A 14,792-nucleotide genomic window follows, 5' to 3' on the forward strand; every position below is an offset into this window, starting at 1 on the left:
TATTGCCATTTTTAAATGAACATTTGAAACTGGAAACAAAACAAAGGCTAATCTAGTCATTAGAAGCACAGGGGTGCATGTTGCCCAAACTCAGAGGCTTAATCTGAGCAGCTCATCTTCCCACACCCCACACAGAGAACCGCAAAAGCCTGACCATCCAAGAGAGTCAGAGAACCAGGCTCCGAACTGCGAGCAGCACAGAGGATGCACAAAGAGACAGAGACAGGGATGATGGAGCTGTGACCATACCCAAAGCGACACCTGAGTGGTCAATTCAGAAAGGCGAGGGTGACAGCTCCCCAGGACAGACAAGTGGATTCGCTGGAATTAATCAGACACAGATCAGATCAAGAGCAGTGCCTTTTGACACGCTGATCCTTTGTAAGTAGAGCATGTAAAGACCTCTCTCAAACGACAGACCTCTCCTGTGCAAATGTTGAGAGATTAACATCTCTAGAACTGCCAAAAGCACAGACAGAGTGGGAGAAAATGAAGAGTCATGAAGTTATCACACGGATTCATTAACCAACTGATTGGCGCTTTCCCATTGCTCCTGTCATGAAAAAGGACAGGAAGACAGATTCACATTTATCTTAAACACTTCATAGCAGCAATTCTCAGGGAAAGTACTTCATCTCATCTCATCTCTGAAAGGTGTCTAGCACTAACATATTTTGAAGATAGCAGGTGCTAACTGCAGAGCAAGCAACTTTTATTAAGTACAGACTTACTAAGAAAACTTAGCATTTGCCACAGTATTTTTGGTATTTCCATTCTTAGTATAAGGAGTACAAATACTGAAAGTGCAACCACTAAAGATTCAAGTATTAAAGAGAAAGAGCGTAAAACTCAGATTTCCTTTAAGCACTTCTGTTTTGAAGTTCAAAAAAAAAAAAAGTAAATCGCATAGAAATAAGACTGAGAGATTAATTAATACTTAGTTTCATCTGCTTGCTGAGAGTTGTAATCATTAACAAAAATTTGCTGTAGCAACATTTTATACCAAAACTAAGATTACAAATCACCAAGATGCTCATTTAATAACAGGTGGTTCCTCAGGCTAAATTCAGTATTCTAAATTATTTGAGTATTGCTACAGTAACACAGCATTTACCAGTACATAATTCATACTGTGTTCTGGACAACAGCTTTCACGGACAACGTTCCTCTGCAGAGTATGCTTCAGAAGGCAAGTACTGTCATCTATTTTACCTTCAGTTTAGGTTCTCAATTCAGAATAGCCTAAGAGCATGAACAATGAGATTTTGCATCAAGCACACAAAAAATGATGGGGCATTAACACATCAGCTATGAAGATCCTACAGTTACACCACTATCTACTGGTAGATGTTTTCTCTGCGGGCTGTAGGAACCCATACAAGCATGTTAAGAAAAGTGGTTATTGATAAGAAATAGGTTCCTTGCTGTGATTTTTCCCTAAATAGAAAGTGACATTTTAGAAAACAAATACGATCGGTAATTACAGTTTTTATATTGCACGATTATTCAGTGCCTCCAGTTAACTGCGTGGTTGCATCTTACTGGATGCTGCAGAGAAGTCCACACAAAGTAGTGGCTGTCTATTAGAATAACTTAAAACCTAAACAGGTGACAAGAACCAGGAAGACAATACAAGAAAAGTCTACTGAAAGAAACACACAAAAATACTGAATGTATATGGAGAATGCTTACTAGAATTAAGCAATGAGGAAGAAGGCTCTGAGAAACAAAGAAATAGAGCTGAGAATCACAGCTCTCCTCCCTGCCAATACCAATGTGCAATTCTGCTTCGTTTCATCTCCAAGGTAAATGTATCGGTGTGACAGGAGCAGATGCCACAAGTGCTAACCTAGCAGGAACACTTGCTGTAACAAAGGAGAGAAGCAAACAAAGGAACTCAACAGCAACCAGTGCAAGTAACAGTTTCTGCATCAGGCATTACCCTTTTCACTCTCCCACTTTGGGGCAGCACCACAGCCTTTGGTTTTCCTACTCTCAAAGAGCATGAGAAAAGCTACCATAAGGAACTGCAAGCTTTGGGGTTAGTTCTCTTGCAACCCTGGGAGCACCCAAGTTCAGTATAGCAGTAAGAGCAGCACTCCAAGTTACAAATAAGTAGCCTGATGTACACTGTTGTGCAGAGTTCACTTTTTATCTGTTAGACACTTTCAATAATAAATGATGTGCTTCAAGAGGGTCAAGGAGAGTTCTCTTTGAAAAGCCCAAGAAACACCTTGATTGTTGTCATGACATTCCTTCTTTTCTGCCCTCATGGCTATTCTACATTTCATTCCCAGTAAGAATTTCAAATGCCTTAACAAAAAATGCAAGAAATTGGCTCCACTGAATGTATTTTTAATGTCTCTAAAAAGATTAAAAGTAATAAGGTATATTGGCATTTGGCTGCAATCCTGTTAATATCTCGCTTTCTCTCTCCACCTGCAGTTCTGCAACGTGACTGTTTGGTGCTGGCAGCTGGAGGACTCTGGTTTAAACCTGACACTGATGTTGTTGGTTAATATGCGACTACAACTAAGACTATCACTGAAGCTAATATAAGGCCAGTCTGTCCCAGTCTTACACCTCTGGATGCCCTCAACAGTACTGCTACACCTTGTTACTGGGCCTTATTTTTTCCCTAGTTCAGTATCAGCATGGCTTATAAAAGTCAAGTTTCACCACAACTATCTATTCTTCACACCTGCACCAAAAATGATTACTTCAAAAAGCCCAGGCTAAGACTTGTGTCTCTCTGAAGTAGGACACTTTATCCTAAATCAATTCAAGCAAAACTCTGTGAGATAAATTTATATGAAGTTTGTCAGCTGTGTGATTCAAGCTATAGATTCTTAATAGAGAAGAACTGAAACCCTTTAAGAGGCACAGGCAGAGATTGTGAAAGGTGTGAGAAGAGGTGGCAGACGTGAGGAGTCATTTCGATTGCTTCAGTCTTCTGTAATCATGCGTTTTCCTGAAACTGAATGTACTGGAAGTATGTATTCCCTAATCAGTCCTTTACAGTGCTTAGTTTTTCTACATGCTGCAGCCATTCTCTATATAATGCTATAAAAAAGTAGAAATTCCACGCTTCAAGAAAGAATACTGGAGTTTCAGGTTTTAAATTATTACCTTCCGAGTACTTCTCCCCCAAGCCAAGGCTCCACTTACTTGCTACCTCTTCTCACCTATTCAAGCTGCCAACAAAATCTAGTCTGTCTTTGCAATAGATATTTTGAGAGAATTGTGGATTTGGGGGCTCCTGGGTCTTTGGGTCTGCTGAAGAGATAAATAATATTTATTTTCTGAAGACGATGGGCAAGGTTTTTTCACAGTAAAGGAGGAGTTGTCTTGTCACTGGAACCGACTGGTCTAGAAAATATGGATAGAAAATTGCTTCCCACTACAACCTCCAGTTTTAAAAGAACTTGAGCAGAATCAACCTAAGAACAAAAAAATCAACAAAATAAAATAGAACATTCTTGAATAAGGCTACTTTTAAGAAATTCCTTCCTTATCTTCAGTCACACATTTTAAAAGACACTATCTTGGCTTCTGTTGCTGACCTAAAGACTGTCCATTAACAAGGTACAGCCAATAATTCAGCAGCAAAATCAGAGACAAATAAGTCTTGATACTGAAGGTGAAGAAGAAATAATAAAGAAATAATAATCCAGTGAAAATTCAAGATGAGTAGAAGAAAAGAAAAAGGAGACACCAAAAGAAAACTAAAAAAAAAAAAAAAAAAGGCCTGTACTTGAGCATGGTGGTTCTAAGAAGTCCCTCTTGGCAATACTAGTCTGACAATAAAACCACAATTTAAGCCTGCAATTACCATTTGACAGTATTGGAGGAACTTCAGTTATTATCTATTCTCAGAGCTACTCCAGTACCCTCAGGCATTGTGGAATAATAGGATACATTTCTATTGCTATCTCCTGGATGTATGCACACAGGCAGGGATCAGAGAGAGATGCTCCTGCATCTGGAATACAAGTATTCTAGAAGTGAAAGAATAAAAGATGTTCTCCCAAGGTTACTGGGCTTAAATTGATGTGGATCCCAAAGTGAAGCCTTGGGAAGGAAGGAAGGTAATCTTGTAGCACTACACAAGAGCTAAGTGAAGTCAGAAGATCTGTTTTCTGGGTACTCCCAGCACTCCTGTGCTCCTTTGTTGACTCCAGCCACTCGTTGCCCCCACAAGAAGTGAAGTGTCAGCTGCAGAAGGGTTCTCCTAACCCAGGAGAGTCTCCTGGTGAGATGGCTGCTTCCAGCCCACAGCACCCTCAGATGTGCAATGATGGTGAAAATAGCTTTGGTGAGATTAAACGTAAGAGGTGGCAAGACAGCCTGTGGAGACCACATTCTTCATGTACCAAGAAAACATGTCCAGGCTGGGTTTAAAGGTAGCCTTAAACAGACAAGTGTGTGATTGCAATCTTCTCTTGACACAGTAACAGCACTGGGCACTGCTGAGGACTAGACCAGCATACAGTTTGCATATTTAGTGGTTTTCAGAAAAAAAGAAAAAAAAAAGTAGTTTATTTTTTTTTACTTTACTGTGTAATAATTCTTCTCAACCTAAATTAATATTTAAAGGGATGATCTGCCATGTTTGTGTTGGTCTGTCTTTTCCTATTTTTCCCACCTCCTTCCCTGTTCTTCCTTGTCCAAGTTTTTATCTTCTGGCTTTTTCTGTCTTCTTTCTAGTTTCTCCTTTGCCTTTGTCACTTGAAGTTTCCATTCTTTTCTTCCCAGCCAGCTCTCCCCTCCTGTACTGAATGGACCATTCAGACAAAGCACCTCCTCCTGTTCTGTGCTCACTGATTTCACACACCAGAGATGAGATGTTGCTTTCCAAAGTACCAATTCAGCTCAGCAAGGGGAAAGTGGCTAAGACCAAGAGCAGCAAGAAATTAGTATCATTTCATTATGAGGCGAAAAAAATAATAAAACCCTACAAAGCTAAATTCAGATTAGCAGGATGGGAAAGAGATGGTAATTTTATGGGAGTCTATTGATACATTAAGGCACATTCTCAAGTAAAGGACAGTTTACACAACAGGAGTTCAAGCTTATCTTTGTTCTATTTGCAATTAACACATGGCCCCTGTGGATCTAAACAATGGAATTTGGGAAAATCAGATTAAAGTAGATTGATACCAAATATTTTATCCAAACAAATATGCAGGTAGATGTTTGCAGGGTATGTCTTTACAGAGAGAATAAATCAGTGAAAGTAGGCTGCATTATCAGTGCCATTACGACACTGCAACTCTTTCCAGTCAGACAACACTGTTCTAGCAATTTACGATTTATGCTGATTTCTCCCATCCTCATTGCAATCCAAGTAAATCAAAATTGAACCACACAAGAACCTTGCGGTATCTGAATTACAGAACTGATTTCAATATTGACCTCTCCTTTTAACTGCTTGGAAGCAAGACCTAGAAGTGATTGCTCTTGAGGCTAGCTCCCTTTAATCACAGGTAGGCAGGTTAGATTTTCCCTTTAAGAAATAGCAATTTCTCCACCTGGAAGACCAGTTAGATTTTCTGACTGCTATTCAAATTGGCTCTGGAATATCAAGCCTCTGAACTCCAGACACCTACTTGTTTCCATCTTAAATATATTTACATTGGCCTTTAACTTACTGTTCACCTTCTGAGAAATTTATTTGGCTGAACTAAACAAGACAAAGTCTCCTCATTCCTCCTCTTATGAAAGGTTTCCCATTCTCCTAAGCATCCTACTCAACTTTCTTCCCACCTGTTCCAATCTGAACTCCTCTGACTTAAGAGCAGGCAAAAAGAACTATTAAAAGAATCATATATTCTGGTTTCTGCAGGACCTCATGGAAAAGTAGTTGCTATTTCCCTCACTAATGCAAATATCTCATCCAGCACAGCTAAGATTTTATTTGCCCTTTCATTGATGTACTGCATTGGTGGCTTACAGTCATCCTGTGACTTTCTCCTACTCTGTCATATCCAATTAACAAGCTCCTAGCTTATAACAGAAATATATTGTTTTTGTGCATGATCTTGCACTTTGTCCTATTGAATTTCATTCAGCTACTATTACTGTAGCCCTCAAGGTCATCTTTCTCTTCCTGTGTGGTATTCCAAACTCCCTGTGACAGTGCCCACAAAACTTTGTGGGAATCAGAAGAAATGAGCAAAAGCAATTTTTTTGTCAAAGGAATTGTTGACATTTTTAAGCAAGCAATATCTGGAGCAATTCTTGAAGGACCTTTATGTAACCCCACGATAGTATTCTTTGTGTAGCTTCAGTTAGTCTCCAGCTGATTACAATAATGGGTATTATTACTGTGATGACTTTGAAAAGACTTGAAGCAATATTCAAGCTGACATCAGTTTTTTCTCTCTGAAGAACTACCATAGGTTTCACAGACATCTGAGCTGTTTTACTTACCAAGGAATCAGATGCTTTGGTGGAGGGAGAGAGAGCAGATCTTTTGCATTTCTGCTGATATCCATACACTGTCTAAACCAAAGCAGTTCAAGTCTCATGGCAGCATAACTGTAAGATAAATACAATGTGCAAATCTAACAAAAAGACAAATCTATCATTTATCATCTTAGGGCACTTGGAAAGTAAGTTTAGAATAAAACTGTGTGGTCATCCTAGCTCCAGGTCACTGGGAAACTGAAATATAGATCATGTTGATGAACAAACCAGTGCAAATTCCATAAGAATGGAGTGAGTCTTCACCGATCTCTGGTGATTTTTTCTGGGGGGTGTTCCAATGAAACATTTATTTTTCTTGCTTTTGAGCTTTCCAGTTCAAAGGATTGAATGATGATCTATTTTGAGAATAACTGTTTTCATAGTGTGGTGGTTTGTGGGTTTTTTTGTTTGGTTTGGTTTTTTAAACAATACAGCTTGAAAATATTTAGAAGATTTGATTGATACACATAAGGACTTCAGAAACATTAGCTACACAGGCAGTGATAACAACAGCAAAACTGAAGAGTGGAAAAGGGTATTTTTACTCCATAGCTAAGATATCAAAAGCACTGAAACTACTTGTCACTTTTGCCCTTGGTTTGTTTAAGCAACCGTAAATCAATATTTTGAATATCAGAAGTCGCTATCTATCCTGAAGAAAAATTTAAGTGAAACAGTCATTCTCCTATTACGTGTTTTAAAAATAATGAATGTGGAAGCAGGTGCTGCTATTGTGCTGCATAGCAAAAGCCAGCATCCCTTGGGAATCATTTGTTCTTTTCCCTTCACCCTCTCAGCATCCTTTTTCCTTTAGGAACATGCAGGGAGGGGACAATCTTTTACCATGGCCTTAGATGTCTCCTTCAATACTCATTCTGACTACATGTTGTTTCAGGAGGACAGACACATCTACACTTATCTTCCCCTTTAAGCCCCAGCAAGAATCCACCCAGTTGACACCCTCGTCAAGATGCAGGGAGTACATTGTGCAGATGTATACACTAATTCTTAATACCTCTTCCTAAAACATCACAGAACATTTAAGAAATTGAGTTCCTTTAAACATGACATTCGCTGGACTCTGTTGTCACATACAGTTATTCCTAAAAGTGTAAATGTAGCTACAAAACATTCCTAAGTAAACATGTCAGCTTCATCAACTTCAAGTAAAAGCGTAATTAATTGATAGTAAAGTGGAAGAATTGGAGCTCTTCCCAGAGCCTCCCAGAGGATTCACTCGAGTCTAATAGCAAAACTTTTCCATTGTCACAAACTCCAAACACAACAGCCCAAAGGATTGTAACATGAACAGATTCTGAAAATCTAAAGACTTAAAGGCAGGTACAGAGCTCTTACTTTTTTCTCCTCTCCTCTGATTTGTTACATTGTTCATAGGAATAATTGGAAGATTTGCCTTGACACAATTTTAAGACCTAAAAAATCATTTTTGTGCATACTACTACATATTTAGTTTTTTTAATAAAGAAATATTACAGCTCACTGTCAAATTGTCAGAAACAATTTTAGAGAGGAAAGCCACATGAAGACAGACTGTTCTGGCTGCTATGGCAGAAAGACTCTCAGAGCATGTGTCCTACTGTAAATCTCTCAAGAATTGCAAGAGTCAAGGCAGTAAAAATGTTTAATGTCCTGGGCTATTCAAGCTAGTTCCTATGAGCTCATTCTATAGGACAGTTGATTTTTAATTGTGCATTTCTGTAAAGAATCAAAATTAAACAGGCTTAAGTGACAGGGACTTGGTATTTTCTACTCAGTAACCCAAACCAGTAATTTTTAACTAACACATCTATCATTGCCAATGCCCCAAAACATTCTGATTTTTCTTTTTCTCCTGAAGGCATTCTGGCACCTAAGCCTGCTTTTTGCTTAATTTTCATTTGTTTTGTTTAAGTGTACAATTCATCAAGTGTCAATATAAACTGATCTTGACAAAACCCACATACACAAGAAAAGCATTGATTAGCAATCACTTGTGCTATAGGCACAAAAGAAAACTGTGGGTTGCACCGTACACTAAGACTAGAAGTACATAAACTATAGGCAAGAAATATTCTATGTTTGTTGTTTGAAACAACTGTTGACTTGTTTTTTACCCTTCTATTGTGGAATTACAACCAAGTTGGATTCAATTCAATTCTGAGGATAATTACTGATAAATTCTTTGATGTATTCTTTAGCTAAGGAATTTCAAGCAATGAAGTGTAGTGTACTCAAAACCTGTATATCTTCAGAATTCTAGAAACCTAGAAACTTCTCTAGTGCACCTGAAATTCATTCCTTAGCCAGGTTTACAATATGTAGATGTGGCTTCTCTCACACGCTTGTAAGCTTAACCAAGCCCCCATCACCGATCCTCACCCCCTTGTACCTAAACAAGCCCCCCAGCGAAAGCTGGGTGGCATTGTTATTCCTGTGACTGGCCCAAGTACCAGACTTTTGCACCTACCAAGTGACTGGAAGTAGCTTGCTGCATATTGTGAGTATTCACTTCATGAGGCAACAAATTACTACCCCAAGGTGCCAGTACTGCAAACCCAACTGAACTTAAGTCGTCACACTTCCCTACACCGGCAGATCACCACCAATAGCAGCTTCTGCAACTAAGCTGACAACAACTGCATTTGGCCTACATCACCCAACATACCAAAGAGGCTATTACAACAGACAACACTACTAAAGGGCATGGCTCACAAAGATGTTATTCTCACATGATATTATTTATTGCCTACTTTCAACCAAGTATTGATCTCTGTACAGTACCTGGAAACAATGGCAGTCCCTTCTTTAATTTGTAAATTCTATTCAAATTATACTTCAAGAACCATTTGGGAAGAATTAGTTCAATTTTATTTATTTTTTATTTTATTTTCCTTATTTTTAACATCTTGAAAGCATCTAGAGAGTTCAGTGTCTTACGAAACTAAACAAATACAGCAGCAGCCCAGATGCACCCCAGGAGGCTGGCATTACACTCGATGCCAGGTAAACAAAATGACTCTGGCATGGTGTGCCTGGGAATAAGACGGAAGGATGGACCAAACCAAGTTAGGAATCTCTTGTTGAGAGCACCATACATTTTTTTTTTTTTTTTTTTTTTCAGGAAACTCTGCTGATGAAATACTTGGGCAGTTTTCCTGTTCAACAGTGAGAAAGATTCACGTGCAGCTGGTTTTCTGTGTGGCTACAGAGGCACCCAAGGATGAATACTGGGTGAGAAGTCCAACGCAGCTGATAATTCAGCTCCAAGCAGTTGACCTTTGGTTTCTGTTGCAATAAAGTCACACTCAAGTGCTTGGGTTTCACATCAGTGCAACATATAATTCTGCCTGAATTATACCCACTTACGTTGATACTAGATAATTAGTTTATAGTAACGCACCAAAGAACAATTAATTGCAAATATTTGTGTACTTAAAGTCACAGTTTATTTGAAAGCCAGGCACTGATGTTTTTACCTGTATGTGCTGAGTAGTCTCTATGCTAGTTTCTGGAAGATCTACACAAAGTATTAATAATGTGTTACGTACTATACTAAAACAGAAAAACAGTTTGCATCTTACATAGTATTTTTTCTTTTCCTAGCAAGAGGATATAGAAGTCTGCCATTCATTTCTGCAGACCTAAAGATTTCATTATGTTACGTGCTGGTTTGATGTTAAATCTAGCAGATGTCCTGTAGGCAAACATAAAGGTACTAGCCAGTCAAGAGAACATGAGTTTGCCTCATGTTCACCAAAACACTGATGTCAGTAGCTCAAATGGATATGTACACCAGGAAAACCTACTTCATTTAAACAGCTGTCATTTTAAATAAATGCATCACAAATTGTACAAGTTTACTGATTTATTTATTTATTTTTACCTTTACTGCTTCTCTTTAATGATGTTTGTCTTCTCCGAGAGCTTTGCTTTGCACCCATCTAATTGACATTGAAGTGAGGAACAAGCACAGGAAACAGCCAACAGCACAACCATTTCACAAAGATCAGTTCTTTCTCAGAATTACAGTTGCTTACATTTTCTTCTTTACTGATAACTCCCAATTGCTATACACCTTGATAGGTAGGGTGCTGAACAGAGAGATCCTCCTTCTCCCCACCTCCTGTACATTTAACAATAAGTTGGTTTACCCAAAGAGGTACTTCAGAGCAACAATTATTATACCAATCTAACGCACTATAATGTAATAAAAAGATCAGTCTCCCATCTCTCTACCTCCGTTGCAGCTCTCCAATAAGGAATCTCAATCCTGAGAAACGTTACCAACCCTGGAAAAAAACATCAATCTTGGTACTGCTTGGTTACTTAAATTCAAAAATAAGCTCTTGTGAACTGTACAGAGCATGGTTTGTGTTTTCATAGAACATATACTAAATGCTAGCAAGACTTTGTGTTTTCAGAGTTTAAGCCCATTATGGTAAAATATATATATATATATATATGAGTATTTGCGTTTGGAAAGACGGTATCATTTTTTGTACTTGATAAGATTCAGACTAAAGACTCCCACAAGTCAGTGTCTTCTTTTATTACTATTTTTCTAAGTTACTTAGATTATATTTAACTTTTGAGGTCTCTTTTCTTCTGCCCACATTGTATTTGGGACTCATTAGATACTGACCTAAATCCATCTCCCTTCATTTCATTGTAACATGGCAAGTTTTGTGATGGTTCTAATCAACCCAGTAGAGCTGCCCACCTCAATTCCATTAACGAAAAGTCAGCTCAGGGTGTAAGCATGCACGTGTTATTGACTATTGCTGGATCAAACAAGTAGAGTACACACAGATAAACCAGCTATGGTACTTTAAAAAGTAACAATGATACATAGCTTGTTTCTCTCTCTTTCTGCAGCCACTGAAAACCAAGACAATGAAATAGAAAATGAAACATTAAACAATACTGGGACTTCAAGTAAACCTGTTAAAACAGCAGCTGTTCAGCTTCCTGTTTATTTTCTTGGTCTCCCACCATTCAGCTTTGCTTTTGGTGCAGTTTTGAACTCTGAACCAGGCTGAGGATAACAAGAAGACCAAAACATCCAAAACATTTTTTTTTTTTTTTAACTAGTTCTACCCGTCCTAAGAATGACCTACAGCAGAAAATTTTCCCCATGCTAAGCACTGCTTGAATCAGGTTGGGAATAAATTTCTATCCAAAGTCATAATTTTATTTATACAAAAATAGTCAGAGAAGTCTTTTTTTTTTTTTTTTTAGAATAACAGTATACTAAGTAATAAAGTGTGCTAACAGAAAACGCAATGAAATTTCAGAAGAAAAAATAGACAAACACATTTATACCTACTGCCTTGTAGGTATTATAAATCCAGCTTCATAATGACAGCTTTTCCATGTAACATCAAAGGATGGTAACAGAAGAAATTAGTGAGTCCCTAGCTACTAAAATATATAGGGCAGATAAAGAAAATATGCCACACCTAACACACAGGTGGAGCAAATACCCACCTCAGAATTTGCTCTTATTTTAGTTAACAGCCAGTTTGTTAGAGCATTAATGGTCCAGCAACCAACAAACCAGCAGTTAATAGCTAGTAATGATTGGTTTCTTGGGGATTATTGCCTAAATAAATCTCAAAAGTTTTGTGCTGTTAATAACTCACTATTTTCTTAAAGTTGGCAGTGAAGTCCAGTGGTAGTCATGTTAGTCACTTATCCAGCCCCACCATTAATTCTGATCCCCTGCATGCATAGAAAGCAAAGTACAAGAGTCCCTTATCTTCAAGTGTTCATCTGTAAAAATATTACCAAACACCATGACAGTGGGCAAAGGGATGCTCTGCTCCATACTCCCAGTAGAAAGAACACATGCCTGAGTGTGGACCTGTCTGTTCACCCTAAGCGTGCAGCTCTTGCGCCTCAAAGCATACCAAGATGTTTTTTTTTTTTTTTTTGAAAATCCTCTTGTATATATTTGCAGATTCATCATAGATTACTGGAACTGTGTTTAGTATTTTGCTTCCAAAAAACAAAGAGCTTGTTAAAATTAACTAAAGTTATATCAAAAGATAATGGCCACTCTGAAGACCCATAATAATACAGGATTATATCAACACCTACAATTTCTTATACTACATCTTGATAGTCCTCATACTAATGACATACTTGATTGATTAGGTATGATTGATTGAAATCTGCCTGCGTGATATCTTAATGACAACAGTACTGCAGTAAAGTCTCAGAAAGCACCAAGAAACATCAACTACTTTTGCTTTTAGAGAGAGAGACCTTATGTTTCATGTGTCATCATATGAGACCCTACCAACAAACCTGAGGCTTCCTTATCTTATTTCTGATGGCACTAGGTGACCTTGTTCTGTATCACATGGATGCTGGAAAAAAAAAGTCACTGATAAGGTCTGGAGCCAGTAGAAACCAATAGAAAGGTAGGGAGCCTTGGTCAGAGGCACTAAAATAAGGGGGTGCCCACTCATCGTTATGTGACTACTAGGGATGCCAGCAAGCAACTCCTCTGGTAGTCAGATCGGCTTATTTTTCTGATTAATAAACCCGATCATCACAAGTAGCACCATTTTTTTTTTTTTCTGAGAAATCCTAAGATGTGTGTCTGATCTACTCTTTTAGATATTTAGACATCATAGATTTGCTAGCTGTGACTCCTGAACTCCTGAGGAATCTCATTAAAAGTAATAGGATTCCCCAGTGGGCCAGGGCCAACCCTCAAACCCCACCGAGCTATCTGTAGAAAAGTAGTTTCCTCCAGGGCAGGGCTGAAGCACAAAAGGGATTTCTACTGCCTGTTTTTATAAGTGAAACAAGAGTTTCAGTCATGAAGGAACCAGTGGTTGTTCAGCAGGGTTACAGTAGGGTGAGCTACAGGTAATGTAAAAAGAGAGATTATTGAAGTCAAATTGATAAGCTACAGGGTAGTGTGTCAAAACAGCAAATCTACATAAAGCACCACTTGTGTGAATGGGAGTAATTTGAAAACTCAAATATGCAGTATGCTTCAAAATAGGCAGCTGCCAACACATGTATTTAACGTGAGTAAAAGAGGCATAGAAAGGTAGAGACCTGCAAGCAACACGAAGCTGAGAAGAAACCTATATATTCTGATGCTCAGTTCTCTGGTGATCTGCAGTGTGAAAAAGAAGTAGTAAAAACAAAAAAAACCAAACACCTGAAACGAAAGTCAAGATATAAGGCCTGAGTCGATTCACCAATTTTACTGAGAACGTATGAGGATTTAACGTTCTTAGGGATAGCATTTGGATTGGAGGTTAAATGAAGAAAATTAAAACAAGCAAACAAATAGTTATCCTTTGCCTTCATCTTCTCTGAAACCCGCATTTTATAAGTTTCTGAAATGCATTAAGGTGTGTTCAGCTTGCTACCCACTCTTCTTTAAGGCAATAATTCACTTAAGTATTACATCAAATCATACTCATTAGAATAACAGAAGGACATAGATATCATTTTCTTAATCACACAGTTCATATATCAAGAGAAACTGAAGTCAAGGTGTCACTTTCCCATTCCAGTTTTCTTCCTATGTCAGTTTCTAATTGAATCAGTACTTTGTAAGTGTGAATTCTCCCAAGCACTGAATTTCTCAAAGAGATGAAATGGGTACAACTCTCCTCAGCTGCTGCCAGCTCCTCTAACCAACCCTAGTCACTAGCTAGATCTCACCTCTATTTACAGCTATAACTCTCAAAGCCATTTCTTTTTTAAATCTACTTCGGTTTTAACTCTATCAAATATAATTCTCAATTTACAAGAACTGCTTTTTTTCAGTATGATCATCAGAAAGAAGACTATGGATTTACATCTCCTCAATAGCTTTTTGAGGGATAAGAGTCACAGGATAGCCCCCTATATATTGTTTAATGGTCTTTCTGCATAGAGGAATTACATACAGGAAGAAGTTGTGTGGGTATAATCATCACAGAGAGCTCTACTATTATCAGATATTTTGCTTTTTGTTACAGCAGTTGTGCTTAAGCTCTGTTTTAAGCAATATTTTCAGGTTTTCCTGCAAGCAACAGAATCTTTAGACATAGCATCCTTGCTCGTGCCACTGCTTACACTTTAAAAAATATATATTTTTTTACACTTAATAATTCACTGTTACTGGTCTGATTTACAGAAGAGAATGCTAAACCTTGCAAAAGTTTGCCGCAGATTCCCTTAGTGCTCAGAAGAGAGTGACTTAAATTGATCAAACTATTAAACTTTTAGAGCCCCACAGACACCACGGTGCACCTTGCAGGATCAGCTCCTAAGCTCTGAACTTGTGTCTTCATCACACACAACAGCTCCTC

The 14,792-nt window shown here is 38.1% G+C and overlaps 1 long non-coding RNA gene across 1 annotated transcript; it reads right to left on the reverse strand.

Annotated features, from left to right (window-relative positions):
• Window positions 1-2,495: 2,495 nt before the first annotated feature.
• LOC310881145 lies at window positions 2,496-14,292 on the reverse strand. The gene is made up of 2 exons (XR_014572140.1): window positions 6,433-14,292; window positions 2,496-4,890 (listed from the first exon to the last, which is right to left on the reverse strand). It is a non-coding gene; the product is annotated as an uncharacterized lncRNA (long non-coding RNA).
• Between the last annotated feature and the right edge of the window lie 500 nt (window positions 14,293-14,792).

Source organism: Anser anser (assembly GCF_964211835.1).
Source record: "Anser anser genome assembly, chromosome: 13".
Taxonomy (NCBI): Eukaryota; Metazoa; Chordata; class Aves; order Anseriformes; family Anatidae; genus Anser; species Anser anser.